Source organism: Lissotriton vulgaris, chromosome 6 (assembly GCF_964263255.1).
Source record: "Lissotriton vulgaris chromosome 6, aLisVul1.2, whole genome shotgun sequence".
NCBI lineage: Eukaryota > Metazoa > Chordata > Amphibia > Caudata > Salamandridae > Lissotriton > Lissotriton vulgaris.
In genome coordinates, this window is record NC_141694.1 from 693,524,105 (window position 1) to 693,539,776 (window position 15,672).

At 45.8% G+C, this 15,672-nt stretch overlaps 1 protein-coding gene across 1 annotated transcript in view; it reads left to right on the top strand.

The window, feature by feature from the left end:
- Positions 1–15,672, top strand: part of MCHR2 (melanin concentrating hormone receptor 2) — a 637,069-nt gene that overhangs the window by 331,576 nt on the left and 289,821 nt on the right. The gene's annotated exons all lie outside the window — the stretch shown is intronic.

Below are 15,672 nucleotides of genomic sequence, written 5' to 3' on the forward strand. Positions count from 1 at the left end.
GTGTATCTGTCTGGCCATTGGGCTCACCATCTCATTGGGCAACACTGCTCTTCCATCTGCTGAAACCCAGAAATGCGCCTCACCTATCACACATCCTGCAGTTTCCCAAGTTTGCTTTTCAAAATCGGGTGCATTTTCTTGCATACATTTTAACTCATCCCAAGTGTCTACAGTTTCCAATATCATGGCTAATTCAGTTCTTACATTTATTCCGCCCACTTCCACCTCCGTGAAAGAGTATCCTTGTTCTGCACAATACCTCGCGACTTCGTCGGCATACCTATTACCTTGTGACACGAAGTCCATATTCCTAGTGTGGGCAGTACATTTTACAACTGCAATACCTGCTGGACATTGCAAAGCTTCTAACAGCAAACGTACGAACTCTCCATTACGAATGGGTGAACCTGAAGAAGTCATGTAACCTCTTTGAGACCATAATTGCCCGTAATCATGAACTACCCCGTAACCATATTGGCTGTCGGTGTATATGGTGACTCGAATTTGGTTGCTTGCCAGGCAGGCACGCGTCAATGCAATAATTTCAGCTACCTGAGCGGAGTGTACTCCTTCCAGGCATCCGGCTTCCACTACTCCTGTAATTGTACAAACAGCATAAGCTGCTCTCAACTGCCCAACTTCATCTCTTACACATGAGCCATCGACAAAGAAAACTTCATTGGGGTCAGTCAGTGGCTCATCCACGATGTCGGGTCTCAGTTTGGTGCATAGTTCAGTCACATCAAGGCAATCATGGTCTGTACATACATCATCATCAACGTCACCTGGGAGTGGCATCAAGGTGGCAGGGTTCAAAACAGAGCATCTCTTGAGGGTCACGTTCTCTGCAGCAAGAATGACTTGCTCATAGCGCGTGAGCCTGCTATTGGTCAGATGCTGTGTTTTGGTCCTGGTCATTAACAGTTCAACAGAGTGCGGCACATACACCTCTAACTGGTGCCCCATGACTATGTTTTCGCAACGTTCGATACTGACACCTGTTGCAGCAACGGATTTGAGACATCCGGGCAACGCTGCGGCTACTGGGTCTAAGGTAGCCGAGAAGTAGGCAAGTGGTCTACGGGCATTCCCATATGGATTTGGACCAGGACAGACAAAGCACAACCCTCTCTTTCACAACAGTAAAGCAAGAATATTTTATCGTAATCAGGCATTCCCAGAGCAGGAGCACGACACAGGTCCTCTCTCAGCTGCAGGAACGCCATCAAACAGTCCTTGTCCCATGGTACCGGATCACTCACCTCCTTGTGCGTCAGTTTTTGCAAGGGTTTTGCTTTCAGTGAGAAGTTCGCTATCCACTGTCGGCAATACCCCACCATCCCTAGGAACATCCTAACCTCTCTCTGTGTTTTAGGCGCATTCATCTTCATGATTGCCTCTATTCTGTCTGGGGACACCTTCCGTTTCCCCTTCTCTATTCTGTGCCCCAAGTACTGCACTTCTGTCAGGCAGTACTGTAATTTTCCCGGGGACACCTTGTGCCCATTTGCAGCTAAGTGATTTAGCAAAGCAATGGAGTCCTCCCTGCAAGCTTCTTCAGTTTCTGACACCACCAGAAGGTCTTCTATGTACTGGACCAGAACTGACTTCTGGGGCAGCACTAGACTTTCAAGATTTTTCTTCAACAGCTGGTTAAAGATCGGTGGGCTCTCTGTATACCCCTGGGGGATACAACACCATGTTAGTACGCGACCTTCCAGCTTAAATGCGAAAAGAAAATGGCTCTCCTCGTCCAGAGGGATCGAAAAGAAAGCCTGGCAAAGATCTATCACAGTGAACCATTCGGCTTGGAACGGTATCTGAAACAATATCACTGATGGATTCGGTACCACTGGACAACATGAGACAACTATGTTATTAATCTTTCGAAGATCCTGCACTATCCTGAATTTCCCATTAGGTTTCTGCAAACCCATAATTGGGGAGTTACACTGACTACCCACGATTTCTTTCAGTATTCCCTGCTTAATCATGGACTCGATCACGGGTTTTATACCTGCAATCGTTTCTGGAGTCAGTTTATATTGTGGTGTTCTCGGAAACTCAGCATGCGGTTTTACTATGATTTTCACTGGGTCCACTCCTTTGACCAGTCCAATCTCTTCCCCAGTGAAGTCCCACACTTCTGGTGCCACGGTCTCCCTTAGATCCCATGGGAGCTCATCCACTGTCAAAGTGGGATACAGTTCCACACATATTCATTAGTTAATACCTCCACTCCCTGCGGGGTGCAGTATATTGTACAATTTAATTTACACAAAAGGTCTCTTCCCAATAAACATACAGGACTAGAATCGCAAACCACAAACTGATGCTCATCGCTGTATTTCCCTATTTTCACCTGTACTGGTTCTGTCAATGGGCTTGTTATTCTCCTGTTCGCGACCCCCACCACTTGGATTGTCTCTCCAGACATAGGCAGGCCTGGAACTGCAGCTGATCTTATCGTGTATCGGGTGGCTCCTGTGTCTACTAAGAATGTCGTGGGGCACCCTGCTACTTCGGCCTCAACGTAGGGTCCCCTTTGGTCCACATCTAAGGCTGCCCCGAGGGTACAGTCTTCTCTCTCTACTCTCTGTCCTGTTAAAGGATCAACGTAATAGCACTCCTCTCCTCCTACGAAAAGAGGCATCTGTCTATAGGTCTTTCCCGTTGTCCCTATTCTGGGTGGTTGCGGGAACTGGGCTCGCGGAGCTGGAGTCCCCCCTTTGACCACCTTTCCTTGGTACGGCGTTACCCCTCTTCCTGGAGTGCTTTGAACCTCTTCCTCCTCTACTTCTTGCTCCCCAATTTCAACGTTGTAGGGACACTCGCGTTTCCAATGCCCCACCTCGTTACACTGGTGGCACCGGGTCGTCTTTTTCAATGCCGCAATGTCTACCCTAGGTCTAAAGGTGGAGTTCTCCTCATTGCTCTTGTTCTGACTATACTGTTTCTTGCCCCCAGTCCCTGTTCCCTGTTGCTGTTGCTGTTGTCCACCCTTACCAGCTGACTGCATCTGCACCACCATCAGTTTTTCTTTTAGCTTCTTTGCCTTTGAGTCTATCTCATCACAGCAGTACCTAGCATATCTCAGAATTTCATCCAAAGGTTTATTTTGCCAACAAATCAAGTGTTGCTGAATCATTAAACTAATATCCGGTCTCAAACCCAAGACAAACTTAGACACAAACTGCCCTATGTCTTTCGGGTCCATTACATCCAACCCGCTATATTGTTTAAACGCCTTCAGCAGTCTCTCATAATATTCATGAACTGTCTCTTTGGGTTCCTGCCTAGTTCGATCTATTTTGACCCAATCTATGTCCTGCATTGGCACTTTTTCTTTCAGCCAAGTCATCACTCTCTCGTATTTTACCATTACTGTCTCGGACGGTCCATTGGTCCGTGCATCTCTCTCTGGTTCTGCTGTGGGCCACTCAGCACTAACCTTACATGCTGTCCACAAGTCTCCTGGTACTACAATGTCGAACAGTGTATTCAGATCTATCCATAGTACTTTGGAGATCTTTACGAACCTCTCCACCTGTTTGTACCATTCAACTGGATTCTCCCTCAATTTAGGGAAGGAGTTGGTAAAGGCTGCTAAGTCCCCCCTACTCCATGGCACATGCACATAGTTCCCGTTTGCAACCTCACGCAAAGGGTATGCCTCTACTCTCTGCAGTCCTCCCTCTGGGGTCATCCCAAGCATGCTTCTCCTAACGGTCCCTTTCTTGGACCACCTTTCTTCCCATTTATCCAGCGCTCTCCATGTCCTTATTCCCGTGATCAGTTCCCTTATGTGTGTTTTTAATTCTATTGTTCTTCTCTCATCTAGGTCCTGATCTGAATAATGTAGCCTATGGTTACCCTGTAATGCTTTGGTCCTTGACAGGTCTACCATATATTTTCCTGCCAGTTCGACTAATTTCTCATGTGCCGCTCTCGCTTTCCGAGTGATGTCCTTTGCCATGAACAGTATCTCATCCTGCTCATACATGTCCATTCTCTCTAAGGGCAAGGTACCATCTACCATGTCATCTAGGTCTGATTTTAAGCTGGCAACATCAAGTCTCTTGGCTTTTATCTCGGCTCTCAATATGTCTTTCTTAGGGTGCTCATTGGTCTCCCTTCCATCCCAGCTCCGAGTCCTACGCTTAGGCTCGGGGGAGTTAAGGAGAGTCCTCCCTTGTTCCCATCTTTCTAAGTCCCATGCTCGGCCATCCTGCCTTGGAAGGTGGTGAAACACGGGCCTGTTTCCCCCAATTCCAGTCTGTCCATTCTCTCTGGCCTCCCTTGCTCCATGGCCGGATTCTCTGCCATTCTCCACCCTGTCGCTTTTCTCTCGTTGCCTAGTGTCACTCAGTATCTGGAAAGATCCTTCTCGGCTCCCCATCTCCCCAGGACTGCGTTCATGTCCGTAGTCACAGGGGTTATGGCGAGGCCTCTCGCAACTCTCGTTCTGTCCACTATTGCCAGACGCATAGTGGGCGCACTTAAAACTGTTCCTGTACTCCTGCGTTCTCCTATCCCCTTCGCTGTGAATTGGGCGGGACACCCCCCCCCACTCAGGGTTCCTGTTTTCCAGGTCTGGTCTACTTCCCCTCCTGGTATGACGAGTGTCTCCGCTACCGTCCTGACCCTTCCCGTCCCACTCCGGACTGCTTTCGTCAGCCCCACAGTGAGTCCGGGTCCTGCTGTCCTGGATTTCCCTTCCAGCTTCCGCTGCTATGATGCTCTTGTGAATCTCTACTGCCTCATCCCATTTCTTCATGTACTCACTTAGTTCCTGAAAGGATTTCGGCTCTGATCCCCTCAGATCCTTCGGCCATCTAGGGCCCCCCGGATCTCCTGGTTGATCTACTGCTGTATGTACTGGGGTGCTCCAATCTCTCGGTCTTGTCAACTGACTTGGGGAATTGATTGTATCATTCCTCCTTGTCATTTCTGCTCTCTCCCTGTCCAGTCGTACCTGTTCCTCCCCTCTGGCTCTTTCTGGATCATAAATCGATACTATAGGACCTATAGTAACAGGTACTTGCAGGGCATCTGGCAGTGCGTAAGAAGTGGCACACTCCGTCTCTGGCACCCTTTGTACCACAAACCTTCCGACTACCTTCTGCACCAGACTAGGTTGAGACAACTCTTTACTTGCCGTGGGATCCCAATCTGTTGTGGGAAGCGGTCCATACTCCCCTATCCCAGGTCCCCCTTCTCTGCATGGCTCGACATTTCCTGTCTCTTTATTGTACGGGGGCGGCCTATCTGTTAGTAACCTATTTATCAGGCTGTCTTCTGTCTCGCTCTCATCGTCCTCCTCGAATGGGCTCTTATTTCCTGTCACCTCTAATACTGGGTACAGTTTGTTTACTTCAAGGTTATGCACTCTCCATCTTTTGGCATCCGCATCCCATTTGGCATCCTGCACTGCTCTTACCGATCATTTCACCCTTTCTTGTCGTCTATTCAGATTCCTCTCGTGCGAAGCCCTAATCCATGCATTGAGAGCTTCAAACTGGGTCGGTCTGGGCATAGGTCTCATTGAGGTCATGACTGCTTTTAATCGGTGTAGCACCTCTAATCTGAACGTCCCGTACTTTGGAAACGTCAGTTCCTCATTTCCTTCTGTAATCTTACTCCACTCTGAAATCCACAATATAGTGTGTAACCCAACATTTGTCGCCATATAATAAGCCGGCGTACCCTCCGGCGGGGCTTCTTCCCCATCATAAGATCTCCGCCTCTCTCTTTTAAACGCTGCTCTTAGCCATTTAAAACATTTCATGATTAACGTACAATTTCTAGCCTCGCTATTCTGTTTACTTCCTGATGACAATCCACCAATCCTAGCGCGGCTTTGCTAGCTGGCCTATCACAGCGCGGTCTTGCTCCGGCCGGCCAATCCCAGCGCGGCACTTTCTGACGTCACTCGTCTCCGCTTCGCAGCAGCACCCCTCCTTTCTCAGCTTGTCTCCCGGTCACACATGCGTCCCATTCATACACCGAAAAATGACTACTTCCGACCAAGCCGTCACTTCTCTTGACTGTACGTCCACAGTCTATCTGTAATTGTCACCACAACTGACGAAATGTCTTCCGTCCCTCTGATAGGTTGCTTACACACAGTAACTTCCGACCAGCATCCGTTACTCACGCACTCACTCTTACGTTCCCCCTATCTCGGTCCTGCGGGCGATCAACGGTACCTCATGACCCCCTTCACACTGGTTGACAATTACTCTGGATGTCCGATACACCCGAACCACTTAAGCTCTCCTTGAACTTAAGATTTGCACCGGTTGCGCGCGCTCACAACCTGTTCCGCAGTCACTCTACAGGCATTCAACTCCGCCAGACATTACAACATAGATACAACACAAAAACACCGCAATCTAACACGCATGACCCTTTATACTCACTCTCGACCGATACTGCTGCTTTTCTGTCTCACGTCATCCGGACCTTCTTCGGCGGGCGGTTCTTCCGGTCATCGATCTCTAGGGGCCTTGGGGTAATCTAACCTGGCCTAGATCACCTTCCTCAAGAAGGCAACCATCCTCTATAGCTACCAACTGCAAGGGCGAGATTTTAGATCTCTATCTTATCACTCTAGATCTAAACCCCGTTCTGGTCGACTGAACCTTTATTGCCTGTCATTAAGGAAAGAAAGTGCATCCAATACCAGGTTAACTTTGCTAATGATGGACTCGACTCAGAAAAACCACAAACTACTTCTAGCTTTTAAAGATTTATTACAGAGTCAAGGATAACTGCAAGTACAGACATATCAAAATGAGATTCAAAAGATATATGGGCACCACTACAAACATGTGCTCTCGAAAGGCCCTCAGGCGAGCAAAGAACACAACTAGGACTAGTTCCAAAATTAACAGGGCTGCAAGCATAGACACAAATTGTGATCTCTCCATCATTTACAAGAGGAGGGAAGGTTTCAGGTTAGGCTGTCCCTACCCTGCTCTAGATGGTATCCCTACTTAACAGAGTTCCAACCTATCAAAAGGTGTCAGCTGTGAATGACTTCCTAAGAAGATCACCCACATTTAGTCTCTAAGTGAAAACCTATGATCTCCAGTCATGACCCCTCTCTGCCTACCCATCCGCTCTCTGAAGGGTCCTCAGGCATCTGCTCTAACTCCACCCCGGGGTGCTGACCCTAATACAAAACACAACAACATTTGAGACGCCCCTCGTGAGACGCCCCTCACGTGGTGTTGATTCTGGCTTTTTCCATGATGATCTTCCTCTGGGCCTCGTGCGTTAGCGTTGACCTTGCTTCTCAGACTCTTCTCCGGCCCGCCGATACCCCCTAAAACATTCCTGAACCCTCCTCCATGTCTGCACCAGTCTCTTGAACAGAACTCTATTCATCCAATTATTAATTGGATCCCCCTCACATATGCAGACAGACATCCATAGCTGAATCCCCATTCCCATAGACTTCTAACAGAAGTTGCAACTTATTTCCTGACACAGCTCGGCCTGTACCAGTACGTGCAAATCAGAAACCCTTTCATCACTTCAGGCCTACAACAATTCTCGCAAAGGTCAAACTAAAATAACATGTTAGCATCTTATTGTTAATTAATAAAAACACATCTATGGAATATAAATCCAACGAATAAACCAAATCATTATAGTATTAGTGCAATCCATGTCAATGCAAAGGTGTATACGTTTCTAAACCCTTCTGGCCTAGCCATAAGGCCCGTTCCCTTCTATGCCTTGCAACATGACATTCTTCTATTAGCAGCTACATAACATGGATCATGATTAATCACATCTAATAAGGTTATACATTTTCACACATTTCTGCATTAGTTCCACTCCTGTATGAAATCTCTAGATTAACTACACATTCGAAATATAGGTGAATATATTTTCAGCACTCATAGCATTTCTCTTATAATTTGAGCGTACTACTTGTAACTTTGGTGTACTCATACATTTTGTTCAGTTTGCGCTCTCTCACCTCCTTGCATTTTTACAAGTCCATCATAATACCGTGTCAAGCCTATTTTGCATACCATAATTGCTTGAATATTTTGTTTAACCAGCTTCATTAATTGATATTGTTATATTTGTAGAAGATGAAAACCATAAAGGCAGACAGAATGATGCACATCATAGTAAGGTATAAGTTATTAGGATTGGTCTGCGATATAAGTAATTCTGCTTTTGGTAGTGGATGGAAATGTTTCCCAGGTTGCATTTCCTGTTGAAAAGGATATGCGTTTGTGGTTGAGGGCTACAAGATTAGTCTCATATCTAGTGATGAAAGATGAACAGACAGATGAGGAGCTGCTACCTCTCTATATTGCACAAGTTCAGCTAGTGGTGCCAACCTGCTGAATCTGAGACTCTCTCCTATGTACGAAAAGTGGGCCTAAGCCAGCAATCCCCCAGCTGTGAAACAACCTGGGATTTCTGTGTGTACAGTGCACATGTGGGGCTGGCCGTAGCTAGCTAGCCGACCAACCCAACATGCGCACCAAAAGGGGCAGCAGTAATCCCGCAATAGCAGGAGTTAGCCCCACTCCCCTGCTGCATGCTCGTGCTGAACACTGTGCGAGCTGGTGGCAAACTAAAATGGCAATATTATGCCATTTTATTTATTAGTGTTTGCCTGCTGCTCTCGCAGCAGGTGGGGCGACGCTCTTCCTCCATTTAGGAGTAGCAACTCCTGCAGGTGAGGCTGCGCCTGGTTTAGTGTGCCCAATATTTTCCTGCCTCCATGAGCACATCAACTTTTGTTTTCTAGATGAAAATATACCATCTTATTTGTGCTATGGCAGCAATTCTTATAGTGTCTCATACTGTCTGCAGGTCAAATATAATTTCATTTCAACACATGTCATTGACCTGCTTTTTTGTGCAAATTCACTACTTGGGTAGCTCTAATATATAGTGGATAGTGCTCAAATAATGCAGAGTGTTGCTCAGTTATCCTGTAGTACTGCTTGTTAGATTATCCTCATTGAGCCTCTAATATTCCGGTGTGGATTATGGTCACATTTTACTGTCTTTCTTGAATACAAAATACAATGCATGCTATGGTATGTTATTTTAGTTCCTGTTTGCACAGTAAACTTAGAAAGCACATACAGCATAAATATTAGCAGTGCAAGCTTCCTTCACACGAAGGACTGACCCCAATTCAAAAGCAAACATGGAAGACCTTGGAAGTTTGGGCCTCATAGTAAGAATCAGGGGCCTACCCACATCACTTGATACCTCCTAAACGTTTGATAACATTTGAGTCAATGAGCTCACACCAGTCTCCAGGACAGACAAGCACTGCTACATCATCCAGTCCATCCCTCCTCTTGCTTCTCTTGGATGGACCTCATCAAGGATTGAAGCATCTCATATTACAGAACAGCATATCCTACTTATACAAATGTGCAATCCCCCATACTTTCTTATTAAATAACCCAAACATGGTATGTATGATATTTATATGCAAATTACACTTGTTTCTAAGAGATGCTTAAATGGAAAGTAATACTATATATTTAAAAATATATATGCAAATGTGACTGTATCTCTCTTACATCTGTCTACTTCACTCCATGTTTAGGAGCAGGAACCAGTTTGCTGCAACATGTTTGGAGCACCTCTCCAGGTCTCATCTAAACACCTTTCACGTAGGCATTCTATAAACCCATGTATTATTCACCAACTTGAAGAATTTAATTAAAAGGAACATTTTGCTAGGAATTCAGAAGTGCTTCGGCCACGTAAGGGGTGTCCAATCCTATACGGATGCTAAAACACAATGCAAATATGTTAGACATGTCAGCCTTAGGGTGGTCTTCCCCCAAACTTTCAACCCTCCTCCTGTTAGCCTTAGGACTCTAAGCACTTTACTACTGCCAACTAGTGCTAAAGTACATATGATCACTCCTTAAAGCCTGTAAATATTGGCTTATCCCCAATTGGCAGATATAAATTACTCATAGGTCCCTAGTGACGTGATACTACATTTACCCAGGGCCTGTAAAGTAAGTGCTACTAGTAGATCCGCGTAACTGCAACAAATAATAAACAGAATGCTGAATGATTCAAATATTCTTCCCCAGTGAATAGATCTGGGTTAAATCATCATTCTTTTGCCCACTATGTCAGCCCAGTTTGGACCCAGCCATATGCAAATCAGTCTTGACCCTATTCCTTATAGGATCGAACAGTCCAGCCTGAACTGCCAAGCTAGGTCCTTCTTGGACTGGAAACAAGCATCCTGGGACCGGTTTCGGGTATGTCACCCTTTATGAGCCATGTTAGCTTGAATCCAATGGCAAAATGAGCAAGGTACCCATGTCTGGGCATACCCATCTCACTAAGGGGGAAAAGTGTAACTGCAATAAATGATAGATGGAATGATGAATGATTCAAACATTCTCCCCCAGTCAAGAGATCTGGGTTCAATCCATTGTTCTTTTGCCTACTATGCCACCCCGTTGTGGACCAACCCATATACAAATCAGTTTTGACCCTATTCCTCATGGGAAAACCACAGCCCGACCTGTATGCCAGGTCCTCCCTTGACCGGAAACAAGAATCCTGGGACCGGTTCTAGGGTATGTCACCCCTCATCAGCCAGGCTAGCTTAAATCCAGTGGCACAGTGGGCAAGGGACCCTAGGGCGAAAAGTGTAACTGCAAGAAATAATGGATGGAATGCTGAATGATTCAAACATTCACCCCCAGTCAAGAGATCTGGATTAAATCCATTGTTCTTTTGCCCACTACGCCATCCCAGTGACTGGGGGTGAATGTTTGCATCATTCAGCATTCCGTCCATCATTTGTTCCTTTTGCTTTTGTTGCCCTAAGTGGGAAGGGTATGCCCAGACGTGGAAAGGGTATGCCCAGACGCGGGTCCAATGCATACCCCTGGTAGTTAGTCTGGAGCAGGGGCAGCGAGATGCCCAGGGACTTTAATGGTAAACCTCTAGAAGCTTCTCCCCCCATTTCAAAGGAACAAGTGGATATAAATACAGGATTTGGGAGGTGAGTGTACCGTCTCTCGGGCTATATCCACTTCGGGATCTGCCTGCAGGAGTGCCTCACATTTGTGCACTGCTGAGCTCGTGGGGTTACCTACTGGTGTCCCGTATTGTTAGTTTGCCTGTCGGGTTAATCCCAGAGTGCCGGTGTGACTCACGCGGCCCGGTGGGGTGACGTTGAGCCTCTCACTGCGCTGCAGGTTTGCGCTCCCCAAAGGATAGGAGTGCTTGGGGATGTCCTGTACCTCTGTCCACCTGCCCCCCTCAGTGTTTTTAACTATTGGTTAGAACCCTGACAGTGACCTTTCCTAATTGAGTGCACATACTCTGAGGACTTCCTTCTCTCCCTGATTACCTACATTTTTTCATGTTAGGACCCATTTCGTGCCCTTCAGTACCGCCGGCCACTGTTGCAAGCAATTCTTGCAGACAGTATAGGTGAATCCTATGCCTCGTCCTGACTTCCATGGTTTTAACCTTTTTCCTTTTTTACCTGCATGCTAGCTATGTGATATCATTGCTTTGAGTCGGTATGAACGTGAACACAGATATTATTGGGTACATTACACTGGTACCTATGCAAGCTTCACTATGACTATTTGTGTGACACAGCATCTTAGTTATGGTTGTGTATGAGCACATTCACCCTGCCGGACATTGAGGGTTTGATCCCAGAGAAAGTATATGTTTATATAATAATGTGATTTAAACTTGTTATCCCTACCCACATTTTTTCCCAGTTACAGGTTAACAACCAAAGAACTGGGTATGTAGAATCCACTTACTTTTTTAGTGTAGATAGTGTTTCTTCGATCCTGAGTAAGTGTGCAGATCGTTATGACATTAGAGACACAAAACATGTTGATCACCTGAGAGCAGGGCAAACACCACTAGACACATTGCGACTAGTATTTGCCCCTCTCCACATTTTACATTAGGCAGTTTAGCTTCAGAATAAATTGTTAGTTAGGACTAACTGACCTATTTTAAACTCACTACCTCCCTACATCCACACATACTAGGGCCTCTCACCCCCACTGCACCCACCGGCAGGAACAAAAGAACCCCGAAAAAGTGCCCGGTTCCGGGTGCCCATCAGGTACTGTAGTGCTGACCTGATGAGGGGCAGGCTCAAACGATGAAGCGTGACACCTAGCTTGCTAGGTGTGTGAGAGCCCTAGTTCCCACAAGGAGAACTCCCTCTCCTACACATACACAGCAGTGGTCCTAGTGATCCACTCATCTCTCCAGGTTCTAGCCCTCCTGACCGTCCACCACAGAGGAACTCGGTACTCTCTTTGTACACATATAAATACAGGATCTCAGACACCAGCACTTCAGTACACTTCTGGACCTGTGGAAACTCTGTCAGGAAGAAGGACTGATATGCTGCTGAACTACTGCCCCTCTACCAGACTGCACTCTGCTGGTCTCCTGATTTGCTGTGCTGACCTATTGCCCTCTTGCATGGGTGAGAAAGATCGGATCTGCATTTCTTGAACCCAGACTGACTCCAAGGGCTAGTTGGCTGGTCTCCTGATCTGGAGTCTCAGGGACATTACAGGCTTCCAACACCATTGCATCTGCACCTGTACTTTGCGATCTATGAGTCTATCCTGCCAAATGGTGCCGCCCCAGTACAGGAGCCTAGGAAGTGGTGTTTAAGGTGCTTTGCCAGCCTCTGTGGATCCAGCAGAATGGACGCATCACTTCCACCACTTGGCCCAACCCCCGCGTCTCCCCTGCTGCATGATTTGAACCCATCACAAAGACTTGCATCATGGCCACAGCCCACATCGCCTTTGGAACTTTCACTGGATGACGATTCCTTGGCGCAGCCCCTCGCATCTCTTGATCACAGCCTTGACGATGATTCCAGACTCCACATCACATCCTCACTGCTCCTCGAAATTTACATATCGCACCAACTATATGTCGCATCCCTGATGTCGGACTTTGCATCCCAAGCCCGTACAATGGGATCTTCAATGTCGAAGCAATGAGGGCCTCACACCACGACCTCGCTGCATCTTCGACACAGACCCACGCAACACTCGGTAACCCAGGGTTTAAGGTACTCTTTTCAGCAGGCCTAACTGGGTCCCTGTAGCCAGCATGTGCTCCATTGCAGTCAGCCTGAACTTGCAACTTTGTCTCAATCCGAAGAGACCAGATATCGACAGTGGTCAATTTACGCCTTTTGGCGCTATTTTCACTCAAAACTATAAAATTCAATGTCTGGGGTTCTACTAATTCGCTTTTTTTCATTTTGGACTTGTTATATTTATTTAAAATTACTTGATTTTTGTAATCCTTTTGTGGGCACCTTTTGTGGTGTGTTTTCACGTTGTTACTGTTTGAAGTATTGCACACCTACTTTACACATTGCCTCTGAGTTAAGCTACCCGATTGTTGAGCACAGGATAATTTAGGGTTTGCTTGTGACTTCACCAGGAAAAGAATTCTGGTTGCTTCTTGAATAGGGTTTCACCCCCTTCAAAGAGTAACTCAATTTTTTACAAATGGTTACGCTTCTTGATAAATGGTCAGTGAGTAATAATGCAATCTTAAAACAATGAACTGTCCTCTTTCTTATTATCCTGCCTGCACAACATACTTTAAGCTTGAATACTTTCGTACTACATGGGCAAGAAACAAAACAATGTGCACTAATGTAAGTTTGGACAAGAGAAGTAAAGTTAGTCCAAATGATGTAGTGTTTAGGAAGTCTACTTTTTCTTTCTCTAGGTATATTTGGGCTTATTTACAAGGCCCTTGCGCCACTTTTGCGTCATTTTTAACATGGGAAAGGTGACGCAAAAGTGGCTCAAAGGGCTTGTAAATCTGCCCCCTTGGTTTTAGGGGTTGCGATTCTCTTAAGCATAGGAACAAGAGAATGTGGGCCACTCCTGCAGTATACTTATCATCACTTTCTTCAGTGAACTAGATCATGAAGATAGTTTAATGCATTTTTATTTTCATCAGAGAAGCAGTGAGAGGGCCATGTTAAATAATTGTGATATATTACTAAGAAATGAATAGGTTGGCCCAGATTTAATCTGCATGGAACAGTGTCTGTGCCTTCCTGCCTGATTTCTTAATACATTTTGAATGTATAATCAGCTCACAAGCCTGACAAAGAAAAGAAAAAACGTTTAATGTGCAAATGCATAATTCTCCAGCACTAACCTACAGGGACTGTCCACCCTGTAGGGCAGTTGCAGCATGTCAATTTATCAAAATCCCAATCAGGGAACCATTAAGGAGACGCTTTTCATTCAGCCTGTGCGAGACTACAAGGCCTATGAAAACTCTGTGGATATGTAGGGGCATATTTACAAGCCCCTTGCGCCACTTTTGCGTCACTTTTCCCATGTTAAAAGTGACGCAAAAGTGGCGCAAGAGGCTTGTAAATCTGCCCCTTAGTGTTTCACCCATAAATTCTAAGCGGCAGAGTATGGCTCTGGGTGAGTCACGGGGGAAAGAGGAGGCATTAAGAGAAGAATTGGGATCAGAAGAGCTGCTTCCATGCTTCTGGGAGAACCCTCAAAGTAATGAATAACTGTAAGTCGCATCTTTTCAGGAAAGCCATCAAAACTCACCTATTTCCTTAAAATATTCTTTGTTTCCTTTCTGTTCTGTTCTCAGTTCTGCTTTTACTCAGGATTAGCACCAGGACGCCCCTTTGCTGGGGCAGCTGAGCGCTTTATAAATCATATAACATAACATAACATAACATAACCCCCCAACCATTCCCCCGAGATTTCAGCCGTCCACAATATAATTTACTCCTGAAGGGGAGAGATAGCAGGGATCTTGTAAAGAGACCCTCAATGGAGAACTTTCCCTCTGATTAACAGATCTGGTAGTAGAGCAACAGTAGTTAGCATAGGGGTTTCTTTTCTGCATGGATTCCTTGTGCACTGCTGTAAAAGTTGAAAATCTAAACTTTCGTCTACAATTCATGCATTATATAATCGGTAAAAAAAGATTTTAAATGCATCCCTAAATCACCCCAATGAAAGAATTGGATTTTTTTTAAAGCATATTGCTTTTTGATCTGGCATCAAGAAACAGTTTTTTTGGCAGGGACACAAAACGCTCTCTCTGTGAGATTCTCATAGGCAATTAGAAATGCGTAAATGATATGCAAGCTGTCGTGATGACTGCTGAATGCCCTGACTTGTGTAAACATTGCCAAATATACTACAATACATGAACCTTATGGCCCACAATATTAAACAATTTTAAGTCTTACATTGGTAACTATGATGATGTACTGAAATTTGTTACATTTTGTATTTTGGCAACAAGCATGATTTTCTCCCTCAGTGACGTCAGTCCTATACTGGGAAAAGCTAGCAATCATACAATTGAGCTAGCAATCATGCAATTGAGCTAAAATACTTTGGGGCAGATTTATGTTAACTGGCGCATCCCCAGGGATGCGCCAGTTAACATGCGCCACAGTGCGCCACTGCTACGCCACCCATGGTGCGCCGCATTTATGATGCGGCGCACCATGGTGCAAGTAAGTGAAGATGCGTGACGCATCTCTCGGCGTACGGGCGGCGCATTGCAGGAGTCATGTCGCAAGTGCGACATGACTCCTGCAATGCACAGGAGCCACCTCTTCAATGCCTG